This window comes from Triticum aestivum, chromosome 2D (assembly GCF_018294505.1).
Source record: "Triticum aestivum cultivar Chinese Spring chromosome 2D, IWGSC CS RefSeq v2.1, whole genome shotgun sequence".
NCBI classification, from domain to species: Eukaryota; Viridiplantae; Streptophyta; class Magnoliopsida; order Poales; family Poaceae; genus Triticum; species Triticum aestivum.
The window spans coordinates 407,478,853-407,485,431 of NC_057799.1; positions in this window are offsets into that span (position 1 = coordinate 407,478,853).

Below are 6,579 nucleotides of genomic sequence, written 5' to 3' on the forward strand. Positions count from 1 at the left end.
CGTGTCGCGCTGTCTGGTGGAAAAGACCAAGGCCTCTCTGCTTCGTTTCATTGTTGAGCCGCCGCTCGAGCGTTACTTACGATGGACAACTATTATTGGGGGTAATAAAAACAATTCAAGTTACAACAGTACTAGACAAAGGAGGGTCACGTGGATGTTACTGCTACATCCGCTAGACGTACATACAAAGATGTTGCGTTGAGTCGTCGGGACCGTTCTAAACCGCAGTCACACGATGAGCCGCCGCCTGCCCCGGGTTGACTCGCGTCTGTTTCAAGCTGTTCAAGTCGCCTCTGCTGTGTTGAGCCGCCCGGACTATATTGAGACGTCGATCTGCCTGAGCCGCCTCTGTTGTGTTGAACGGATCATCCGTCATCCGAACAATCAGGTGATATCTATCCGTTTTAAGTTTATTTTATTTAGCATATATTGCTTTTTGTCAAAGAACAATTGCTCTGGATCGCGATGTTTTCTTTGCAGGACAATTACTCACAGCAAGAATGATCGTTATGTCACGGATATAAAAGCTCGCCCCAATATTATCAAGCGTCAGCATCCAACCGCACCGCATTGTTCAACTGATGTGTGTGCGCAAGCCGCCGCCTCTGTGGCTCAGTCTACAAAAACAACACTGCGGACGGCTCACCCGTCTGTGCCGGTTTACAACACCACAGACAACTCGCTCGTCCGCCCTCGCGGCCGGTTCACGTGTCTGCGCCGGCTTACAACGCCGTGGCCGACTCGCTGTCCGCGCCGGCTTACAAAAGTCACGGCCGACTCACCCGTCCACATCGGTTTATCACGCCGTGGCCGGTTCACCCGTGAGCGACTTCAACTTCACCTAGCGATCATCAATTTCATGGCGGATTATTTCCGGCCTGGCACATCAGGTGATATCCATCTAAAATATATTTTATTGGTACATATTATTTTGTCAAAGAGCAGTTTATCTTTGTCTAGGTCTGCAATATTGTTGATGCAGGACAATTGTTCACTACATCAAAACGGCGTGGTTAGCTCGCCCGACTGCGCCGGTTTATAACACCGTGGCCGGTTCGTCTGTCTGGGCCGCCTCTGATGCTGAGGTCGTCTTTTCCGTCCGCCTCTCGCGGCCTGGTCTACATCAACACACCGAGCAGCACTTATCTGCATGAGCTGTGTATTGAGTATGAGCAGGTCACTACTTGGGAAGCCCGGTTTTTCTTTCAACAAAATGGATGCAATTATCATATACTATCAACCGCCGTCTGCACCAGATGGCTCAATGGACATGCGCACAAGTCGCCGTCACTACAGTTTGGTCAAACTTCAACCAGCCAGTTGAAAGGAACCATTGGCCGAGTTGCTGACACGGCTCATACGGGATCATTTATAACCCGCCGCAGTCACCTCAACCTTCTGTGGATACACATCGTGTTATCAACACCAGTGATATACAAGTTATGCCGGTTTATATCACGGTTAAATATGGAGAATCTCAAGCCAACTCCTCGAGTCATCTTGAGACTCGGGGGCTACAGTGACATGACTCGGGAACCCCGGGTCGTTGGAGGGAATGATAACCCGGTTCCGGAGGCTGCTACCATATTGATGAAACTTTAAAGGCCGTCAGAAAATTGCCGGTTCAAATAAAGATTCCGGTTTAAAATCCGGTTCAAGAGATATCTTTCTCCCGCAAGGTTTTGAAGCTCTCAAATCCGGTTCAAACGTCTGACTCAAGGTAAATTTGTATCTTATAAAGCTTTGAAGCTCTTAATATCCGGTTTACAAATTTCCGGTTCAAAAAGAGGTTATCTCTCGCAAAGTTCGAGTTCTCAGGAAAAATTAAAGGGACCAAAGAGAGTCTGTTACAAAGCACAACTCAAATATAGGTACCCTGCTTTAATGACCATTGGGAGCTAATCATATTTGAATTTAGCTTAACCCTTTTGGTGTGACCCTGATCGTATTCGAATCAGAGTCGTTAAATATTCTCATGATCACTAGGGGGCTTCCTATTCAAACATAGGTCGTATTCGAACCAAAGAGAACATAGCTGTCGATACCCTTTTGATCGGCACACTGCCGAGCTCATTGGGGAGTTTCTTGATCGTATTCGAATCATAGCTCTACCCCTTTTGGGAACCGACGTGGATCGTATTCGAATCAGCGTCGTTAAACAACTCTCAAGGTCATTTGGGGGCTTCCTGTTCAAACATAGGTCGTATTCGAACCAAAGAGAACATAGCTGTCGGTACCCTCTTGATCGGCAACGCCAAAGCCACTGGGGCTATATGATCGTATTCAAATCTTAGCTTAACCCCTTTGGGACGGTTTTTTGATCGTATTCGAATCAGAAGCCTCAAGATTTTTTGAAGTTTCTTTTTGCAAATAATTTTTGGGATTTTATTTGAAGCTCTTTTGAACACATCTAAAGTGTATATGAGTGGTTTCTATTCAAGCCCGACTTGATTTTCGATGATAAGTCGCCGGCTTATGACAATCATCATCTATGTGGAAGCATTGGCTTCTAAGGATTGGGTTATCACACTTACTGCACAGGTATCATAAGCCAGTAGTACAATTCAATATCATAGGTATGATATTGTTTATACATGATTATGTTTAAACTGGCCCTGGCTATGGACTTTAAGCCGCCGGCATGTTTTGAATTGCGCCATCGGAGTCATGCGCGTATCAAAGATTGGGTTGTCACCCTTACTGCACAGGTCACATAAACCGGCAGTGAAAATTCAATATCCCAGATTGACATTGGTGTCTCAAAAGGGTTATCAATTCTTGATTTTCTCAAAAGGCTATAAATAGCCGGGTTATAAAATTTCCGGCTTACAATGGAGGCGTAATAAATCGCCATCGGCCAAGAGCCGCGGGGTATCTAAACTCCGGATTTACTTGTCAACAGATAAGGTATTTGAAATCTTTAATAGCCAACATGGCTAGATTTTTATTATTGTTATCAGAAACTAATATTATGATTGAGGTTTTCAAAGTCACTTCAGCGCAATGGCTATTATTTTATCAATGGATATGATTTATTCTACAATGATAGGAATAGTCCCGAGTCGCTGCAGGCTTATAACCCGGCACTTGGGGGCTACATTATTCAAGTTGAGATTACATCAAATATGCAAGTCCCATGTCACTGCCAGCATGCACCATGGCACTTGGGGGCTAATGCAAAGTCATTTTTTGATCACTTCATTGAAGACCCGACTCATCACATCGTAATGAGCCGACCCTTGGGGACTACTAATTGCTCCTGTCAAAAATTCAAGACAATTCTAGGATGACCCGGCTACACTACTATGACTATAGCCGACTCATGGGGGCTACACAACTGGATTTTATTTAAAGCCATGGTGATAAGTCCCGACTTATTCATGCTGATTAAACCGGCCCTTGGGGGCTACAGGTAATATGGATATAAGGGAGAAATATCTTCAAATTCTCAGTTTTGAGTAAATCAGATTGACCTGGTGTCTGCAAAAATCATAAACCGGCGTCGGCGACAATTATGACTTGGCATCATCTATTTATAACCCGGCAATTTTGGTACTCATAAACCGGCAAGTTTTATGTCTTTAAGCCGGATGAATATTAGTTGAATATTTGAAGACCAATATTTTTGTCAAGTCAGAGCATTGAAAGCCGACTCAAGTGGATTATCTCTTACAATATTTCTCAACAAGAGACCAATGTCAGCAAATTGACTCTGAAGCTGGCCTGTTGACCCGGATTTTTCAAAGGAAGTATCTGGATTTTTTGCATTGGCAAAATTTGAACATATCTGCTAAAGAGATTTGCTATGAAATTATGGATACATATCAAGAAGGAAGATGACAAGGACTGAAGGATGATCATGTGCCGGCTTACAAAGAATATTTAACCCGGAACACAAGCTATCAAATTTGTTCTTGTGTTTATATTGCAGATTAGTTTAACATGGATAAATCCAAATTAAACTGGGGGCTAATGTCGGGGATATACCCCGCGGCATGACCCGGCCGGAAGTATGACCCGGCCGGACTTGGCGCTTCACCGTGACCCGCCGGAGGACTGGCGACTCACGGGTCTGGCGGCTCACTACCAGACGACTCACGAGCCTGACGACTCACGGATGACCCCGGCGGCGGGTCAGATAGAAGACTAGGCCCAAGGCCCAGAAGGCCGGCTCACGTTTATGATGGGCCGGCTTAAAAGGAAAGGGATGACGAATATTTCCTTTACGAGGAAGCAAGACCCGGACTTGTAATTAACTTGTAAGAGAAGATAGACTAGTCCAAGTCCTACTAGGACTCCACATGTAACCCGCCCCTCTAACTTATATAAGGAGGGGCAGGGCACCCCAAAGAGGGACGAGCAACAAGAAACAATCTCTAGGGTTAGACTCAAAGAGCCGGCTTACCGGCGACTCTCTCATAAGCATAATGAGATCTAGCCACAAACAGCATGTAGGGTTGTTACCGGATGATGTTTCCCGGGGCCCGAAGCTGTCTAGACCCTTGTCTCGTGCGTTGGACCGCCCTGCGTCTCTCATCCCAATCAACCCCTCTCAAGCTACTACATAGATGCGCTGGCCTCACGACTAAGTCCTTACACCTAGGACATCTGACGTGTTAATTCCATGACAGAAACGGAGGTAGTACAAATTTACCAACATAAAAACCATTAACAGGTGCTTTGCTCTATGGTTTTTCTATTCCCTCATTTTGAACGCTGGGCTTATAATTTAGTTCTGATGAATAATTCAATTTTGAAAACCACTCACTACAATCAATCAAAATACATGCTCCAAATGAGAACTAAGAAAAGTATCATACCTTCACATTTGCATTCCTACAAAGTGAGGCATGCCCAAATACAGAGGGGACTTGAAAATTATAGGACAAACAAGAATTGATCTGTGATGAAAGAAATACCTTCAAATAGATGACTCTGATATGCACCGTCCTCACGTCGTTCATTTAGAATAGAAAAGCTGAATAGATGGTGGTTACTCTAAGTCAACTCTGCACTGTGTGAAAGAATATTAGACCCGAGTAAATAATCTCACACTGTAACAATTAGAACTATGAGCAATTTGAAGATGTTGTGTTTAAGCATATTAATCTCAGCCAAGAAATCATTGAAGGTGAAAGCAGTGACTCACCTTGCAATGCAGCAGAATCAGCCAACCAATTGGAACTGAGGTCTAATTGATTAAGCTAGAGAACCTGCGTTTATTTGAGAGCACAAAGAACAATATCAATAGAAATATAATATGTAATGCAGAATTGGGGGGAATGGTGGAGGGACCATTGGCAGAAGAGAGAAGACGAGCGACCTGAGTATCAACCATGGCTGCCGTTTAAGGTTTCGCAGAAGCGAGGAGCGAAGAGGGTAGACAGTGGACATTATATGGACGCGAGATTAAAGGAGGAGCATGAACCGACGGCGTAACTGACCCGAACACATCGATTGCCATAACTGGCCTCTTGTAACCGTGATTCAATTACTGAAACGACGGAGTCGAATCGACAACGGACGGTGTGCTGCCCTGGGAACTGCCTCGTGGCATCGCCCGGAAGGCCACCTGGTCGGCCGCCGGCCCTGAATCGCGAGCCTCTCGGCTGGATCTGGGAGACCACGGGATGGCTTTCTTCACCCGCATCCCGCGTCTCCGCCGATCCCCTCGGGCAGCTCGGCCGGCTGGGCCCGGAACCCGCTCCTCCGGTCGATCCCCTTCACGAAGCGCATGGGCGCCTTGCCTCGATCCCGCACCTCCTCCGGTCGATCCAATCGACCTCCACGCATCGATTGTGGATGGATGAACGCTCATCGGTCGCTTCTCTCTATCCCTCCCCGAAGGCCATGGCTGGAATGGGCCAGCCTAGGCCCAGTTAACCACAGGACGGCGTTTCGGCCTGTGGAGCAGCTGTGTAACACCCCGGATGTAACTTTCCATAATTGTAACTCCGACTCTTGCCATTTTCGGCTATGTGCTATGATATTCCCTCCGTGGTCGGGTTTTGTCTTTCGTTTTGCATTTTGTCATGTCATGCATTTTCATATCATGTCATCATGTGCATTGCATTTGCATACGTGTTCGTCTCATGCATCCGAGCATTTCCCCGTTGTCCGTTTTGCAATCCGGCGCTCCTATCTCCTCCGGTGCACCCCTCTTGTTTTCTTTCGTGAGCGGGTGTCAAACTGTCTCGGAATGGACCGAGGCTTGTCAAGTGGCCTTATTATACCACCCGGAGACCACCGGTCAAGTTTCGTTCCATTTGGAGATCGTTTGGTACTCCATCGGTTAACCGGGCATCCGCAAAGTCCATTTGAGTGTCCAGCAAAAACCCCCTCAAAAACCAGCCCAAAACCCTCAAAACTCCCTTCCATGCTCTAGGTCGTTCGATCACGATCGTGTGGGCGAAAACCGCATCTCATTCGGAGCCTCCTAGCTCCCTTTACCTATAAATATGTGAGCATCCCGAAGTAACATTCGCAGTCCCCGAAACCCTAGAATCCCGCCGCGCCGCGCCGGACGCGTCCGCTCCGGCCGGATGAAGTCGCTGCCGCCCCCGCGGCCAATCCCGTGCC